The sequence below is a fragment of the Chionomys nivalis genome, chromosome 13 (assembly GCF_950005125.1).
Source record: "Chionomys nivalis chromosome 13, mChiNiv1.1, whole genome shotgun sequence".
NCBI lineage: Eukaryota > Metazoa > Chordata > Mammalia > Rodentia > Cricetidae > Chionomys > Chionomys nivalis.
In genome coordinates, this window is record NC_080098.1 from 66,074,447 (window position 1) to 66,094,167 (window position 19,721).

A 19,721-nucleotide genomic window follows, 5' to 3' on the forward strand; every position below is an offset into this window, starting at 1 on the left:
ATGTGGGTACTGGGAATTGAGCTCAGGTCCTCTGGAAGACCAAACAGTGTTCTTAACCACCAAGCCCCAGTCCCAGGGAAGGTGGTGGTGGGGGTGGGGGGGTGGGAATGTAAGTAAAAAGAATAAAAAAGTTACCAGCTGAAAAAGTAGCTGTGATAGAAAGTCAGAGAAGCAGGGGTGCAGGGGAGATGGGTCAGAGGAGGTCTTGCTGAGGACATGAAGGTGACCTGAAGCTTCCAGGGGGGATATCAGTCTTAGAGCAGGAGCCCAAAGAAAAGGCTTCCTCCCAGACTAATGGGTGTGAATTCCCGTGCAAGACAAGCCCTGTTTGTAGTATGTGACTCATATCTAACCTGGCTGAGTATGCAAGAGCAACCAGGAATCTATCCATTGTGGATAGGGAACTCATGACAGAACAAAGTAACCATAGCCGAAAGACCAGCTTGATGAAATAATGGGTTAATTGGGGTTACTTACAACAGGATGAGTGAGAGGTTGCTTACTAGAGCATGGATGCTCTCGGAAAACCCCTCCCTATTATGGGTGACAGCCTATGAGCCGGAACCTGGATAACCCTATAACTAGCAGGCAGCTCAGCACAGTCTAGAATCTCTGCTGGGCAGCCTGGCTGCTTAGGGACTTCTCCCAAGCAGATATTTTATTGCATCTGTGACACTGGAGAGGCCTGTTGTGAGTCTTCTAAGGCCCAGCTTTGCACGCAGGTGAAGTTTGTTTCCTTCCTGAATCTCATGAGCCACACTTTCTGGGAGGAATGTTTCCATGTGAAGGAAATCACCACAGAACAAAATATAGGAACTCACAGGCCACAGTGAGAAGGGTAAACTGCCCTGAGTTCAGCATAAGGTTACTACAGAGTCGTTGAGAGGCTTTGTTGATGTGTTTATCTAAGCTGGTTTAGTGCAAAGAAAGACTCAGGAGTCTGATAGTGGGCTGAAAACCTGATAGATAGCAAAGTGGCAGAGGAGCAACCAGCTGACCTTTCTCTCCATACTCCCAGATTAAAGACAGCATGAAATCTCCCCGTGCATCTTCTCTATCAGGGAAATGAATGGGATCAAGATGCATGATGTAAAAGACACAGAATAAATAAATTTTAAAAAGAAATATAGCACTCAGGAGGCAGAGGCAGGTGGATCTCTGTGAGTTCGAGGCTAGCCTGATCTACAAGAGCTAGTTCCAGGACAGGAACCAAAAGCTACGGAGAAACCCTGTCTTGAAAATCCAAAAAAAATCCAAAAAAACAAAAGAAAGAAAGAAAGAAAGAAAGAAAGAAAGAAAGAAAGAAATATAGGTTAGTATAATCAACTTTAGGAGAAAAAATAGAATTATACTGTGTGTTGGTCAGTTTTCCATCACTGTAACAAAATACCTAAGGAAATCAACTTAAGAGAAAGCTTCATTTTGGTTGCTGGTTGCAGGGTCCTTCCTGTTTTTTTTTTCCCCTGTGGTTATACAGAATGACACGATGGGATGACACTCTGGAGCAGTGGCTCTTGCCTCAGGGTGGCCGCCAAGTACAGAGGTTGCAGTCCCAATATCTCCTGCAAAGCACATTTACAATGACCTAACTTCCTTCCACTAGACCCCTCCTCCTAAAGGTTTCACTGCCCCCCAGTATAACTGCTGGATGGCCCTATCAAATCTAAACCCAGCATACTGAGAAGTTCAGGGCTTGTATATCCTGTAGTAACTAGGGAATTCAATCATTTTTTTATTAAGGTTAATTCCAGTCTTTACCAGCAAACATTATGGTGTGTGTCAAATCACAGCAGTGCCAATATATGCATATATACAGGTATATGTGTGTTAAAATATATCTTATACAGATTAAAAATATTAGAAACAACCAGTATTCATCACCAGATATGTTAGTTGCCCCTATTGTTGATATGACTGTTATTATATTATTAAACAGGACAATTAACAAAATATGTCTTAGGACTTATAGAACCCTTTATATTAACATAACTTTTATAAAACCATCATAATGATAATGGGAATAGTAGTTACCTGGGAAATGAAGAAAGAAAGCAGGAATTTGGGACATGGAAGGAGAGCGTGGGACATGGCTGGATGTTCTTATAGTGGGTGCAGTTCAAGTAGTCTTTAGGCAACTCCAACAAGAAGAACTTTGGGCCGAAGTTCCCAAAGTGAAGATGTCTCGTCCTCGCTGCAACTTTAATATTGTCTGCACATAATCTGATCACACAGCAGATATAAGGGCACAGAACGATTGAAGAAAATTATGGAACAAGAAAAATTAATGATGTCTTTGCAATCATTAATTTCCAAATGTTTTGTGTTCATAGACATTTTTAATAGCTTAGTTTAATGACGCCAGAGACGTATTGACCATTTTTCTGTCTATGACGAGGTTTGGGGCATAAAGTGATTGATTATCTTGGTGCTGAGGGGATTCGTGTGCCATTATGCTGGGTGTTGGATTCCTCAGAGGGCTGTATTAGAAACCCACCGAGCATCACTAATGAGTGCAACTCACAAGCAAATCTAGCTTCTCAGTCATGGCTGAAGCACCAGTAAACTGTCAAAAACATAGCAGAGGGACATCGCATTGTGGGAGCAAAGATGTTTGAGAGAAACTGGAGTCAGTGAGCTCGGTCCTTCCATAGGCATCTCAGGCTTTGAATCACTGAGCAGGAGACTAACAAATCAGCGCTAAATTACCTCCTGGTTACCTTTTTTTTTCTTTTTTAAATTCACTTGTCTGTGTGCTTGATGTATTTTTTGCATGTGCACTTGCATGTTCTCATTTGTGCACACAGTGTGTGAGTGTGCATGCATATGTGTGTGGTTGTGGAGGCCTGAGGTTGGCAACAAGAGTTTCCTCACTTACATGTTGTGGTATGACCTCTCAATGGAACCTGGAGGTAGCCAATATAAGTAGTCTAATATCCAGCTCATCTGGGAATTCCTGTCTCCTCCTATGAACTGGAATTACAGATAGGTCACTATATTCACCCAGGATTTATCTGGGTTCTGGGAATCCAAATTCCAGATCCCAATCTTTCATAGCTATGAGAGCTGAGCCATCATCTCTCCTGCTCTGTGGCTGAACCTACGTGGTTCAGTGGTCAATAGTATTTTCTGTTTTTGCAAGAGGACCTCAGTTCAATTTTAAGTCCCATGTTGGGCAACTCACAATCCCCTGTAACTCTAGTTCCAGGGGATCTGATACCATCACCTGGCTCCCAGGAACACACACACACACACACACACACACACACACACACTTGAAAATAAATGAATAGCTGGGCAATGGTGCCCACCTTTATTCTCAGAACTCAGAAGGAAGAGTTCGAGGCCACCCTGATCTACAGAGTGAGTTCCAGGACAGCCAAGGCTACACAGAGAAACCCTGTCTTGAAAAACCCAAAATAAATTAATAAATAAAGCAAATATTTGGAAAATAACAACTAACACTCAATTCTAATCCACTTGTATGCTGAAGGGACCAAATGACAAACAGAAGCCTCTCTGGTATATATTAAAAATGAAGGCAAAGTTAGGACAATATTGCCAAGCCAGATACTACATAATGAGAGTTCATTCAGTAAGAAAAAACTGGTGTGGTGGCGTGAGCACAGGCCCAGAAGGAAAGCAGCAGCTGGGGACAGAGAGCAGAGTCAGCCTGCAAACTCTGGAAATATTGTCACAGGCTAAGTGAAATTAAACTTTCTGTATGCCATTATGAAGGCACAATTAGAATTAGAATGAGTGCCTAGCATTAGATAGGCAAATGATGAATATCAATATTGAAATTAAATCTTTTAAACTAGTTCCAAAAAGTAATTAGTTTCCCGTGAAGCCGTGTGATAGAAGATGTGTGATTATCCGAAATGATGGGAAAACATCTCTTGATTGACAGAGAAGTTTAATGAGATGGCCCCAAGTCCCTGCCAAAGTGAAGCTTTCATATCTAATATTCTAACAGACAAATGATGTACTATGGAAGATAATAGTCTCATGTTTTTCATTTCTTAAAGAGAAGGTAAGAAAACAAGATTTATGTAATCCTGAGGGTGATATTTACTTGTGTTTTGTGTTTCAATTCTGAATATTTACCTATATGAGAGGAAAGGAAAACAGAAAGGTGGGCTAGTGCTTCAAGTTCACACTGAGGCAAACATATATAATATATCTATATATTATTATATATTTATATACTAATAAATATTTATCTATGTAGAGATAGATAGATAGATAGATAGATAGATAGATAGATAGATAGATAGATAGACAGACAGACAAAGGTCAACACCAATTGTGTTCCTTTATTTCATGCCACTATTTTTTATTGTTTTTTGTTTCATTTTTGTTGTTGTTGTTGTTGTTGTTGAAGGTCTCTCAGGAACCCTGGTGCTCACCATTAGGCTAGACTGGCTGGTTAGGAAGCCATAGGGATCCTCCTGCCTCTGCCTCCCCAGTCCTTATCTTTTTATGTGAGTTCTGGAGAGCTGAACTCTGTCCCTCAAGCTTGTACACAAGCACTTTACTTTACCAACTAACCACCACCCCCAGTGCTAAAATACACACTTGTTTAAATGTGATTTTTTTCTTGTTTTGGATTTTCATTTTTTGAGACAGGGTCTGACTTTGTAGTCCAGGCTAACCTGGGTTATTATCCTTTGCCTCAGCCTTCTGAGTTTTGAAATCATGGAAGTGATAAACCACCACTTCTACCTGGTGATTTTTTTTTTGTTTATTTTGTTATATCTGCTCATGTCACTGCACAATAGATTTCTAAATTTTTTTTGTTTTGTTTGGGAGCTTTAAAAAAAAAAAAAAACCAAAACTGTCCCAGTGGAATGGCTTCCCTTTCTCCCTCTACCAGCTCCTGACATTTGCTTTCGTTTTTATCCCAGGTGTTTGACTACCTTAGCCAATCATGCACATGGAATTGTAACATATTTTCCTAGATATTCATGTGACTATGTGTCACAGAGGGTCACCCATTAAAACTCATCCGTGATGTGGCAAGCGACAGAATTTCCTTCACAATAAAGGCTGTGTAAGATCTCCTGATGTGTGTCTATCTCGCATCCTCACGTAGTTACTCTTTGTTCTAGTTTGGTTATGATGAAAAAAGACCCCATACAAAGTTACTTCGGATGGAAAGGGGTTTATGTCAATTTACAGCTCCAGGTTACAATCCATCATGGTGGGGAAGTCAAGGCAGAGATTTCAGACAGCTAGTCCCATCACATCACAGTCAAAGGCAGAGGAAACTGAATGCATGCTTGCCTACTTGCTCACTTGTGTATGCTCAGCTCCTTTTCACCAAGGCTTGGCTTGATGGGGCCTTAGGCCCTCTCCTGACTCAGCACACAGCCCCACTTGGTCATGATGGATGAGCCTCTCAGTGTGTTAAATAAAGTTTGCCAGTGTTTTATCCAGAACTTTTCCCTCAGAGTTGAAGAGATGGCTCAGTGGTTAAGAACACTTGCTGATCTTACAGAACTGAAGCTCTGTTTTCAGCATCCACTTAATTTTGAGTCAGGGTCTCATTGTTGCCCAGATTGGCTTTAAAGTCCTGTGCTCAGATGATCTCTTGCATCCCCACCCCAGGTAGATGGACCACCCTTGCTGTCACACCTGACAGGCTCATTCTAGTTCATTGTTCTCCTGCTTATTTTATTTGTTTCTGTCATAATATTTATGTCCTTCATTCAAATAACTTTGGATTTAATGTGGTTTTTTTTCCTAGTTCCATCAAATGTCAGATGACACTGTTGGTTGGAGATGTTTTTCTGTTTCTAGTGTGAAGGGTTACCCACACACACAACAGCAAGGCAGTGCCAGTTTGGCAACATTGTGTTTTCGCTTACTTAGAGGTGTTTTCCAATTGACCCTGTGGCTTCCTTCTTGACTTGCTGCTTGTTTAAGATGTTAATATGTTTCCCAGTCTTCATTTTGCTGTTGACTCCTAATTTCATTTCATTGATTAGCAGGGATAGGATTTTGATTTTAAACAGATCACCATTTGTTTTGTGGGTGGACATGAGGTCAAAACTGGATAAATACTGCTTTTAAAATACATTGAACTCTTATAAATTAGTAGCACCAAAACACATGGCTCAAATTAAAATAGTCAACCATTTCTATGGATAGTTCTCCAAAGAAAATAAACTGTTGTCTAATAATCCCATGGAAAAAAATGCCTGCCCAAAAATGTCAGTCATCAGATAAATGCAAATCAAAACCATAATTCTATAAGATTTCATACCTACCTTAAGGTACATGTGTACATTAGTATACATGGAGAAATTAATTTTTTTTTACTTTGGCAGCAGAAACAAAAATTGGTGTAGCTACTTTGTGATGTGGGAGTTCCCTCTGTGTGCTGTGATTACCATTAATGAATAAATTAATAAATAAATTGGCCTGTTGATAGAGCAGAACTTAGGTAGTGGGGAAAACTAAATGTAATGCTGGAAGAAGGCAGAGTCAGAGAGATGCCATGGATCCACAGCCAGAGATAGACATGCTGAAACTTTGCTGGTAGGCCATGACCTCGTGGTAATATACAGATTACTAGAAATGGGTTAAATTCATATGTAAGAGATTAGCGCAATAAGAAGCTAGAGCTAATGGACCAAGGAGTAATTTAATTAATATAGTTTCTGTGTGATTATTTTGGGTCTAAGCTAGCCAGGTGGCTGGGAACAACAAGTGGTCTCCTTGCAACAACTTTGAAAATCACACACTGCCTCAGAAAGTTAAACACTGCCATATGACTCAGGAAGTCTACTTTTAGGGTTACATTCAAGAGGTCTGAAGATGTATGTTTTGACAAGAATATGTGCTTGAGAGTTGGCAGCAGCGTGGTTCCATGTGTGAGAAAGAGCACATGGCACTCGTCTGTCTCAGCAGGACTCATTTTACTAACATGATGATTTCCAGTTCTATTCTTTTTTTGCAAATGACATAATCTCATTCTTCTTTACAGCTAAATTGTGCTTCAAACGCCATTGCGCAAATAAGCCACATTTGCTTTATTGGCTCATCTGTTTATAGACTCCTGGGGAATTCTCTTACTTGCCTGTTGTGAATCATGCTTCGTTGCACATGAGTGTAGAGAGGAGAATGTTGTTGCTAACAACCACATGGTATAATACATCCAAAGTTCATCACTGGATGAACTGAAAAATATGGTACATTAAAATGCAGTTGATCATTATCTAGTGATAAGAAGTAGAGTTGATGCATGCTGCATCATTTTGAAATGGCACATCCAGTGAAAGAACACAGACCAAAATCAATAGCCACACATTGCACAGTTGTGGAAATGAGAAAAGTCAAAATCAGTGAATCCATAAGGACATGAAATTAATGAAGACAGATGTTGTAACAAGTCTTTCTTTGTACTGCCAGCTCCCCAACAATGACATAGAGACTCACTATTAATTAGGAAAACTCAGCCTTGGCTTAGGCATATTCTCAAGTAGCTCTTATAACTTAACCCATTTACATTTATCTACACTTTGCCACATGGTGTTAAATCATCTCTGTACTGCCCATCTTGCTTTCTCTACTCCACCTTTCTTCTTCCCAGCATCCTCTGTCTCTCTGGAAATCCTGCCTATTCTCTCCCGCCAAACTATTGGCCACTCAGCACTTGATTAAACCAATCACAGTGACACATCTTCACACAGTGTAAACAAACTTTCACACAGGGTCACAAGAGGTGACCCTGCTCAGACTAAGGGCTATCTCTCTGAGGAGACAAAAATGCTCTGACATCAATATAATGATTGCTAGCCTGCAGTATAATAAAAACCACTGAGTTATCACATCAAATAAACAAATTATGTGCTATTGACAAATTCCTTATGTAAAATTCATAGACAATAATATTGAAGGAGCACTGAAGGGGAAAAAAGCCTGAAAAACTGGCACGACAGCCCACCACAAACAACACTGTGACCATCTTTCCAGGGGCATCCATGCAGCCACTCAAATGAATGAAAAGAGCTTTCTTTTTTCTTTTCTTTTCTTTTTTTTTTTTTTTTTTTTTTTTGGTTTTTTGAGACAGGGTTTCTCTGTGGCTTTGGAGCCTGTCCTGGAACTAGCTCTTGTAGACCAGGCTGGTCTCGAACTCACAGAGATCCGCCTGCCTCTTTCTCCCGAGTGCTGGGATTAAAGGCGTGCACCACCGTCACCCGGCAAAAAGAGCTTTCTGTGTGATAAGGAGCCAATTTCAAAACACAGGATAAGGATACACGCATAAGACTGGTTTTATATAAACATACATAATATACAATTTCTAGGGAATCTATTTAGTTCCTTATTTGTGGAAGAATAATAAAAATAAAAAGATACATGTATCCAGTCTCCAATGCTGCTTTGCAAAGGAGGAAGAAGAAAACTTAGAGGCTATCTGGATCCTATATTTTTGTTGTTGTTTGTTTAAATACACCAAAGTTTCTGATGTTCTGGAATAAGGAAACAATTCTGCATTATATGAATGAAAGAATGGAATGAAGGAAAAAAGGAAAAAGAAAGGGAGGGAGGGAGGAACAAAGAAAGAAAAAGGAAGGGAGGGAGGGAGGGAGGGAGGGAGGGAGGAAGGAAGGAAGGAAGGAAGGAAGGAAGGAAGGAAGGAAGGAAGGAAGGAAGGAAGGAAGCAAGCACTAAGTTCATGAACATGAGGAATTACATGAGCGGTCATTCCTTTCATGCCTGTTAGCGGATAAGGCTGGCTGTGGTGTCAATGCTTCCTCGGCAGACTGATGCTTGGGCTTCAGTCATGACAGCACAGAGGAGGTTGAGGTCATCTTCAGAAAAGAGGGATGTCCTGATCCCAGGACTGCCCGAGCTTTTGATTTCTCTTTACCCATTCTATTCCTCCTCCTTTCGTTCTCTTTATTTCTCACAACTCATTTGTACTTTAGTGGTAATTTATGCCCATTCCTTTATTTTTATAATTATTTCTTTGTATCTGTACACGTGTAGGCACACAGGCACCATAACAGGGGACATCTTATGGAAATCAGTCACTTCTTTCCATTTTGTGAGTTCTAGGGACAGAACTCAGGTTTTCTGGTTTAGTGGCAATCGCCCTTACCCATGAGCCATCTTGCTAGCTCATTTTATCCATATTTCTTAAATTTACATTCCATCTTTGCTTTTAACTTTGAGGGAAAATAGAGCATCAAATAATTAGTTTAGAAGGGTTTCTTCATAAAAAGTAATCTGCTAACATGGTGAAGACAGCAGCACTGTCACAGAGCAGGGCAGCTCTGGTGAGGTTTCTCTAGGGAAAAGAACAAGTAGCAGACATGTGCACAGATAGATGTACAGACAGTAGATAGGTAGAGAGAGGAAAGCACAGCAGTCATGTGGATGACAGAAAAATAGATAGATAGTAGGTAAAGAGATAGATTGATGGTAGATGACTGGCAGATAAAGGATAAGTAGATAGGCAGATAGATAGAAGATTGGAAGATAGATAGACCTTACATACATGATAGACAGACAGACAGACAGACAGACAGACAGACAGACAGATGATAGAGATGATTAGTAGATAGGAGCTAGTGATGGATGGATGGATGGATGGGTAGATAAATAGATGATAGGTAGAGATAGATAGATAGATAGATAGATAGATAGATAGATAGATGATAGATAGATAGATAGATAGATAGATAGATAGATAGATGTAGGTAGGTAGAAGTTTTGTGGGTAGATAGATGATACAATGATACATACATGAAAGATAGATAGATAGATAGATAGATAGATAGATAGATAGATAGATAATTAGTTGATAGGAGCTAGTGATGGATGGATGGGTAGATAAAATAGATGATAGATAGGTAAGCTTTGTGGGTAGATAGATGATACATACATGATAGATAAATAGATGATAGATAGATAGATAGATAGATAGATAGATAGATAGATAGATAGATAATTAGTAGATAGGTGCCAGTGGTAGATGGATAGATAAATAGATATACATACATACATACATACATACATACATACATAACAGATGATTGGTCGATAAATGATAGATAGGTATATAAATGATAGAGACCAATAGGAAGAAAGATGATAGACATAAAAATGTAGATATATTTTTACATCTGGATTTATCCAATCATGTTCTTTGTATGGGGAGGTGGCCACTGGCAAGATCCTATAAAGAAATATTTTTAAGATTTTTTTTTTATTGTTTGGCGTGTGTGTCACATGTGCCCATGCAGGTCACAATGTTTCCCTAAGAACCATGGGAAGCCAGTTCAGCTTCCTGGGACAGAAAGCAGCATAAGGAGTCTGGCTTTTGAAAACAAAGAGCTAGCTGGAGCACTCTGACCAGAATTGCTGTGCAGTGGCCAACTTGCCTTGTGAGCCTGACATTTATGGAGGTTCGGATTTCTTCCCGCTCCAATTAGCACTCCCCCCGACTTGTGTTCTCCTGTGTTCTGCGGATGCGCTTGTGCAGGCCCTGGGCAGCAGACCTCTACCGTGGATGCGAGTCCCCTGGTGGTCACAGTTTGCAGAGTGCTTTGTTTTCTGAAATTGCTTTGGAGAGAACTCTTGCAGGCTCAATTGAACTTTATCTCAACAGCTTTAGAAATGAAGCACTCATTTCAAAAACTGCCCCACAATTCATTTTTAATTCACTTTTAATTGCTCTTTCAGAAACAATATTTGAAGAAGGATCTTGTGGCAATGAACAAATTATGTTCTTCTTCTGCTTTTTTTTTTTTTTTAATTCTGCAAAACAAAATGTGGGGTAGAAGGAATGCAGAACAGAGGAATTCTCATTCAAATTTACCAGATGACCAAGGTCCTTCAGGGAATTCTACAGAAACCAAGTGTGTTCTTTCTGGAGGGTGAGCTTGGACCCACATGGAAAAGAAGCATGGTTCTCACTGCCTTTCCCGCCAGCCTGCACATCAGTAATTTGAGGGCTGTCTGTGATGTTCACCTCATTTGGATATGAGGAATTAACTAATTAATTAATATTAAGTGGAGGCTTGTGGCCTGTGAGCATGTTCTCATGTTACCTTGAACATTTGACGTCATTTCAAAGGCCTTTCAAGGAGATTTTTCTCACGTGGAAACACCTTTGAGTTACTTGGGGGCCAGATTTTATCCCAGGCTGATTCCAAATCATGTCTATCTCTTTAAGGAGCTCTTCCTCAGATTCTAGCAGTGACATCTGGATCCCTGCAGTGTGAGAAGACAGCAGATAAGGCGGCCCCAGAGTATGGCCTTTCATCTATTCTTAGGGTCGGCTCTAGGACCCCCCAATAAACGCTAAAAGTATAAGCTCCTCCAGGCCGTCATCAGATGATGCAGCATTCGGGGGGAGACTCCACGTGGCCTCCCACAGACTCAAACAATCTCTAGATTATTTATAATGCCCAATATAAAAAAAAATGCTGTGCAAATCAGGTTTGTGTTCAGTTGTTTAGGAAATAATGACAAGAAAGATTTGGGTGTGTTTCACACATGCGCAGTCCCCTTAGAGAAAGATGTTTGACTCACGGTTGGTTGAATAGGTGAATGTGTAAGTCCAAGCAAGCATGGGTACTTTCAGAAGAGAGACCTGCAGATAGTACACACACACTCACACACACACACACACTCACACACACACACTCACACACTCACACACACACACACACATGGATTCAAGAATGGGAGGTGGCTGCTGGCAAGTTTCTATAAAGAGAATTGTTTAAAATTTATTTTTTTTTATGTGTGTGTATGTGTGAGAGAGAGACAGAAACAAACACACACATACGTATACAGAGAGAAAATGAGAGAGAGAGAGAGAGAGAGAGAGAGAGAGAGAGAGAGAGAGAGTCACATGTGTTCAGGTACCCATGAAGACTACAAGATGACATCAGACCCCTGGAGCTGGAGTTACAAGAGGTTGTGAGCCTCCTCTGGACGCAGGTTCTGGGAGGCAAACTCAGGCCATCTCTCTAGCTAACAGAGAAGTTTTAGCATGGATTTCTGGTTTCTCCTCACAGGCACAGAGGGACAACCCTATGGGATAGAGGCTGACTGCAGGCTGATGGTTGCCTTCTGGGACAACCTGAATATTGAACATTTATCTTCTTAAATGACTGACTTGAGTTGCAGAAAAAAGAAACAAAATTTGTTGGTCCTGTTTTATCCATGAAGCTCTGTGGACCTTCATACCAGCAAAGATGATAGAAATAGACCCTCTCTTGTGGAGGACATCCTGGAGAAAGAATCAGCAAGGGCTCCCAGAGCAGGTGAACTGAATCCACTTAGCAATGAAAATTTCCTTTTTGACAAGCCCATCCTGGTTTATTAATTTTCTGGAGGCTAAAACCCTCCAAGGAGACCAGAAGGCACAGTCCTTTGCTAACGGGACTCTGTGCTCACTGTGTACAATGCTGAACTTTGACCTCTGACACCTCCCTCCATTTCGAGCATCAATTCTCAAGGTAACCTTCATCTCCATAAACATTGCTTGACCTACACAAATGCTCTCCTCCATTATGACCCAATTCTTGCCCATTGCCGTGTGTTCTTGTGTGTGACTACCCGAGATACTCCTGCACAGCTTGAGTTCCAGTTCAAATGCCTTCCATGTGCAAGTGGCTCCCAGAACATCCATCTGTCTTGAGGGAAACACTAAGTTGCAAGGTTGGGCTCTGAATACGTTCATGGCAGAAGGGACAATAGAGATCACACACAACCTGTTTCCCCAGGGTCTTCCTGTGACTCTCTTCCAATTCCCCCAGAAGAAAGTGCGTCTGTGCTTGAAGTCATTCTTTACTTATATATAATTACAGTAAAGACAGTGATTTTCATTATTGGCTTAGAGCCCTGAAATGGGATATGGAGCAATCCTCAGCACACGCATCCAAAATGAAACTTAAAGTGGGAAGCAAGCATAGCAGACATTAAACAGAACAATCGCAATGCTGAATAAAATAGGGATCCCTTCGTTGAGGCTCTGCAGCCTTGCAACCATCTACCTAGTAACGGATGCAGTTGCTAAGTGACTAATGGGAAGGTAGCATATATGAACATACATGAACAGAGATGTTCATGTCCTGAGTGAGGCAGAGAGGATGACTCAGGATCTCAAGTTACTTAGAATGGCAATTCAGTTTTGTGGGTTGCTCCTTAAATATTCCTTTTGATATTTTTAGATCTCTGTTGGCTATAGGTAACTGAAGTTATGAACAGTAAAACCATGGACTGAGGTGGGGCACACTGTGTCAAATACCTTCCATTCTAGCAAAAGAACCTGTCACTGGAGACAGCTGACGCCAGTGTTGTGATTCCAGCCAACTATCTGACACAGAGTTGTGTTCTCCACGCATCCTGAAGTTATGAAGGAATCTGTGGAACGTCATCAAAGACTTAATTCTGTGCCTGCTGGAGTGATGGGGTGGGGGCGGAATGGGACCCATACCCACAATAAGAGTGAGTTCAGGACTTAAGTCTGCCATGGTAAGGTGGTGATGCTCATAAATCGAGGGCAAAGTGTCAGCAATTTTGGTGATTTGACCAAAGGGAGAAGAAAAACCAGAATAAAATGTGTGTTGCTCCACTCAGTCTTAAATGCCTTGAGTCTCACTCCAGTGTCTGCCTGATTAGTCGCCAACATTGCTCTGTTATAGATCGCACTGGCTGGTCTTGGCTGCCTGGCTTACACACAGTCTAGAGACCCAGCATAGTCCATCATCCCTGCGCCTGCTCTCCTAGTGGGCCTCCAGTCAGAAACACGATGGTCTTCAATGGATTAATTGATGGCAGAGCACTCTCGCAGCATACCTCCATTGCTGCCAGGAGATCCAAAATGCTTTCCTCTCTGCTGCCTGAGAGCATAACCAGTGGGCCTTTCTTTAAAAAACAATTATTAATTAATTAATTCAAAAGGAATGGTTTAAATATAGCTCAGTTTGTAGCAGCTGCAGAAGCAGAGACTCAGTTACCACCCAAATGTAGACAAATAACCAACCTGCCTGCCTGGGAAGACAGACTCCAAAATCCCTGAGAGCTAATCCCTGAGAGTACAGAAGGCCAACCTCCAGAGCAGTTCTGAGGGATGCTGCAGAGACTGCTGAGATTTAAGTGTGTGCATTAATAGTATATGAGAGATAGAAGTTACCCTGGTGAGGGAAGATTGAAGGGGCTGCTGTGCAGCACAGCCTGTGTCAGAGTGAACGGTTGTAAGCATGCATGCATGCATGCTTGCAGGCAGACCCTAGTGTGCTGTGTGCAGGGTTCTGCATTGCACAGTGAGCTTTAGAACGTTAAAAAATAAAAGCTGTAACATGTACCTTCTCTGTCACACTGCTTCTTCTCTCCTCGCCTTCTCCCTCCTTCTCACTCTCACTTGTCTGTGCAACAGTCTCCCCGCTATGACATTAAGGAGGTGGATTTGATGGTTTCTAAACCAAACTCCAGAGCTGGCATTTAAGATTTCAATCTGCTGATAACTGCTAAGCTAATACTTTGCAAGATAAGGCTTACACAGATTTCTAATATATTTTTCTTGGGTTTTAAAAAAATGTGTGTATGCATGTGTCTGTCTGTCTGTCTGCCTGCCTGCCTGCCTACCTGCCTGCCTGTCTATCTCTGTCTGCATATCTATAAACGGAGACTGTGCCTTGGTTTCCTGGCTGCCCAGACCTGAATAATCACAAAGAAACTGTATTAATTACACACTGGCCGATAGCTTAGGCTTATTCCTAGCTAGCTCTTATATCTTAAATTAACCCATTTCCATTAGTCTGTGTATCACCACAAGGCTGTGGCTTACCAGTAGGTTCTGGTATCTTTCTTCTTTGGCAGCTACATGGCATCTCTCTGACTGTGCCTTCTTTCTTTCTCCCAGCACTCAATTTAGTTTTCCCTGCCTAACTCTATTTTGCCCTTCCATAGGCCAAAGCAGCTTCTTTATGAACCAATGGTAATAAAACATATTCACAGCATACAAAGGGGAATCCCACATCACATAGTTGTGACTTTGTATAAATGTGAGCAGAAGCCAGAGGCCAGCCTCAAATGTCAGGTACCATCCTTTGTTTTTTGATATATGGTATGGCTTCAAAGACAGAAAGCTTTCCCTCCCTCCAACAAGGGCCAACAATTGTCCATAGACCTAACACTCATCCACAAGTGTCGCATGGAACCACAAGCAGAAGAGAGCCAGAGGGAGCAGCATGTGGGCTCCAATGGTTTCCTCCTGGAAGTGCTACAATTGCCTTACAATAACCTTGGGGACAAGCAGACATGCTTTGTGGGGAGGAGTTTGTAATCAGTTTCAGGAGGTACTTACTTTGGGGATTTCCCTCATTTCTTTGCATTCCTTTCTGCATCATATCTGTATTGGCTTTCAGCCTGACTGAACCCTCTGTATATGTCTATGAGGAATTATCTCCATCAGCTTAATTGAGGTGAGAAGAGCCATCCCACCTGTGGGCAGCATCATTCCATGTGAACTATAGGCAAAGGAGAAAGTGGTTCTGTGCTGGTTTCATTTCTGTTGCTGTGATACAATATCCTGGTAGAAGGCAACTTAAGAGAGAAAGAGGTTGTTTTAGCACCCAGTTCCAGGTCACAGTCCATCACTGCAGGGACAGCAGAGAAACAAGGGTTTGAGTTACATCACATCCACAGACAAGGGAAGAGGAACAAAGGTACCAGTGCTTACTGCTCACTCGCTTCTCCACTCTTACAAACCCCAGCCAAAGCTCAGGGGATGGTGCTGCGCAGTTTCCTGGTTCCCTTGTACTATTAGAACTGAGGGGAAGAGGGGCTGAAGTTATGCTAGAGAATCATAGGCTGTGAGTGTGTATCAAAAGAAAGTGATTACAATGTAGACAAACAAATCTTCCATGGCTGAAGAAGTTGAGGCAGGATATAGAGGTGATGCCCTGGACAGAGAGAAAAGGTCAACAAGTTAGAAATCTAGGTGGTTTTGAAGATGGCTAGAGTAAAGGAGCTAGAAAGAGAGTGAGATTTGTGGGCAGTACATTTCCAACAACACAGTGCTGACCTTGAGGTTGTTGAGTGACTAGGTGACAGCAATGAGGGGGCTTTGTGATATTTTTGAGGAGTGGATTTTCATGACAGCATAGAGCAGTCAAAGTGTTTAACTTGTTGGGTTTTGAAGGCACCAAGAACAACTTTTTAATGAGACCCATCTCGAGACTTTCATAGGAAGCTCATGAAATAAAAACTTGAAAGAAAAAGATTTGCTTTATTTTCAATTATATGTGTATGTGGGGGTGCATTATGCGTGTAGGTGTCCCCAGAGAGAGCACTGGATCCCCTGGAGGTAGGAGGGAGTATGAGGCATTCAACATGGGTCCTCTGCAATACATCCCTTAACTGCTAAGCCATCTCTCCAGCCCCAAATAGAAACTATTATTTAAATAATTTGCAAAAAAAAAAAAAAACACTAAGTGCATGGAGATGGGGTTTTATCAGCTCTGCAACATGATAAAACAGTTCTCTCTTGATAATGCCATATAGTTCCAATTTGGTAATGAGCACGCAACTTGTTAGCATATCTGCTTGTCACAGTCAACCTCAGATTTTTCCTGTGATGCACAGAATCTTTCAAACCTAATTTAGACAAAGTATAGTAACATAGCTTCATCCTCAGCACTGGGAAAAAATGGGCTACAGTGATTCTGCTGTGAGAATTTGCTCTTTCAGAACCAGCCTGAGCTCCTTTAGGAAGCCTCTCCATGAACAGCAATGAATGTGTCAGTGTGCCGTCGTGCCCAGATTTGGCTGATTTCTGCCTTTTATGTTTGTTTGCTTGATTTTTGAGACAGGGTTTCACAACCTACCCTTGAATTCATGTATAGCCTAGCCTGTCATAAAACAGTTATTCTCCTGCCTCAGCCTTTGGAATACTGGGATTTTACAGACATGTTTTGACATGTCCAACTGAACATAAACATAGAAACATTGCTCAGAGGACATAAGAGGTTGTAGAATGGGCTGAGGCCATCAGGGGCAGGGGGCATGTCAGCAGCAATGGGGGCATGTCTGTCAGCAGCTGTGAGGGCCTACCGCCACCCTCAACACAAGAACCTTAAAATTGCCACATTGCTTATTGTCGCTAGGAACAAGTACAGAGGAGAGGCAGGCTCATGTCACCAGCAAAGTGAAAAGTGGGACCCTGGACAGCAGAGGCAGCCCAGCCTGGTGTCTCTGGTTGTCCCTGGACCCACACTGAGTCCAGCAGAGAGGCCTTCAGTGCAGACTAGAGACTTGGAGAACCAGTTTTTCTCTCTACAATGAAAGGATTCCTGGACCCCTCTGCCCAGGTGCTGATCATAAAAAGACATAGAAGCCAGAAAGTAGACTTCCTGAACCCACTCTGAGCTCTGTGTTGAACGAAGATGGAGAGGTAACCCAAGTCAGGTCCTGCACACAGACATTTCCTTAGCACCCTGTCATTAAGTAGACTGAACACACAGCTCAAACTACTTAATCAGAAAACTTGTTTGAGTGTGCCCCCTACCTGTAAGAACTAGAAAGATCAGTGTTTGGAAGGCTATCTCCCATCACAAGGAACTTCACCCGTGGGTGAGAATAACACATATACACACAAAAATCACCTTTTGTCTGAGGTCAGTGTGCGACCATGAGCTGGATGCAAAACCTAGCCATTTAGACTGGAGAGGTCAGGGATGTGACAGTCACACCAGAGTGAAGTCAAATCAGGCCCGTCTCAGGACAGAGTTCTAAAGACACAAAAAGAGGTGAGACCAAAGGAAGCCACCCTGAAAACAGCTGCCCCTGGCCTGCTGCTGTGTCAGTACCCACCTCACACCCCACATCCCACACCCCACCTGCTCTCCAGAGCTTGCTTGTTTTCATCTCTGGGCTTATGGGCTGGCTTCTCTCACATTTCCCTGCTCTACTGACAAAGTGTTGGGGATCTGTGTTTGTTGGCGCATTGGCAGCAGCTCCCAGAATCTCTAGGAACATGCTGGAAGTTACAACTGAAGGGTGTACTGTCGCCTCTGCAGCTCTTTCCAGGCCAGTTGCTCGCACAGTCTGCTCCGGGCCTGTCGCCCCACAGACCAGGAATACTAACATAGATAGAGACAGGGAGATGCTGATGCCAGAGAGCAGGAAAAGTCCAGTTCCCTTGCATTCTGCAAAGCCAGTGGCTGCCAACTTACATCAGCTTCCTGGAGCACGGCACTGGGACGGTAGCTCAAGTAGGTAAAGTGTCTGTGGCACAACCACGAGAACCTGAGTTCAATCCCCACACCCACATAAAAGCCAGGTGCAATGTAGCAAGCTTGAAATCCCAGCACGGAGGAGGTGGAGACTGGAGGATGCTGGGATGTACCGATCACTTAACCTATCTTTATCATTGAGCCCCAGGTCCCAATGAGAGATCCTATCTCAAAAAGCAACACAGGGTAAGAGAGATAACCAGGAGTTAGCTGCAGAGGACCCAGGTTCAGTTCCCAACACTCACATGGTGGCTCACAAATGCCCCTGAATGAAGGTCTAGGAGAATCTGAGGCCCTCTTCTGGTCTCCAGGGGCTCCTTCATGTACCTGGTGCACATGATCTCATGCAAACAGATATGCACACACACAGATGAATAAGTCTTAAAACAAAACAAGGTGGGTGGCTCCTAAGAAATGACCTCTGACCTCCATCTGCATAACTATGTACATACACTCAATCACACAAGTGCACCTATACACACATACACACACACACACACACACACTAAGAAATAAGAAAGCTTCCTGAAGCAGATCAAGTTTTTTGTTCCATTAGGGACTTCTCTGGGTTCCCTTCCACCTCCACCATTTCTCTGTGTGTCTCACCCGGTCTCATCACTTGCTCCCAAGGGATTCAGATGATTCTAAACTCCCAGTGCTAGTGAAGACAGTCCTGAATTGACCTTGTTTGTTCCGGAGTCCAGCTTGCTTCCTCCTTAGGGCTTAGCCCTCAGGAGATGGTGGCTCAGTAATGGTCCTCCTAACCAATAGGGACACTGCATCCCCAAGGCAGTTAACTTAGGTCCTACGAATATGCCATTGAGAACTATGCCTAGCACAAAGGCAGAAGCTGACAAATTCCATAGACCACATAAGTTAATGTCAGTAGGTCTGTTCTTACTTGCGCTCATCACCATGTGCCTGCTCAAGTCTTCCCCAGTGAAGAACTTCTGGCTTCCCCCACACCATCCCCGCCTCTCTTCTTTCTTCATAACAATCTCTGAGTTGTGCAAGAAGTCACACTGAGCCTCCACCATCCCGCCAACCCTCAGCAGAAACGACTCTTCCACTTCCCATCACAGAAATCCACCCCCAGAGAAATCCTAAAATAGCAGAAAACCTACACGTATGCCATCTTCCTCCAGGCTTGAAATCCGTGGCATCTGTGGCAGCGATGGCCAAGTTCGAACTTCATCTTGGATGTTGTATTTATTTTGTGTGAGTGTGTGGGGGGTGGTTTCCCAAGGAATGAGTGGGGACTCAGAAGGAAACTGGTTCTCTAAGTTTGTTCTCTCCCTTGGGGTCAAACTCAGGTTGATTGGTCTGACAGGAGGCCCTGTTCCTCTGTGAGCCATCTCACCAGCACTCAATGTTCGTGTGTTAAATGCAGGAGTGACGTCACTGGGAATCAGTGCAGAAGGGCTTTGGCTCCTTCTGTTGCACAGAGTGAAGAAACACTCA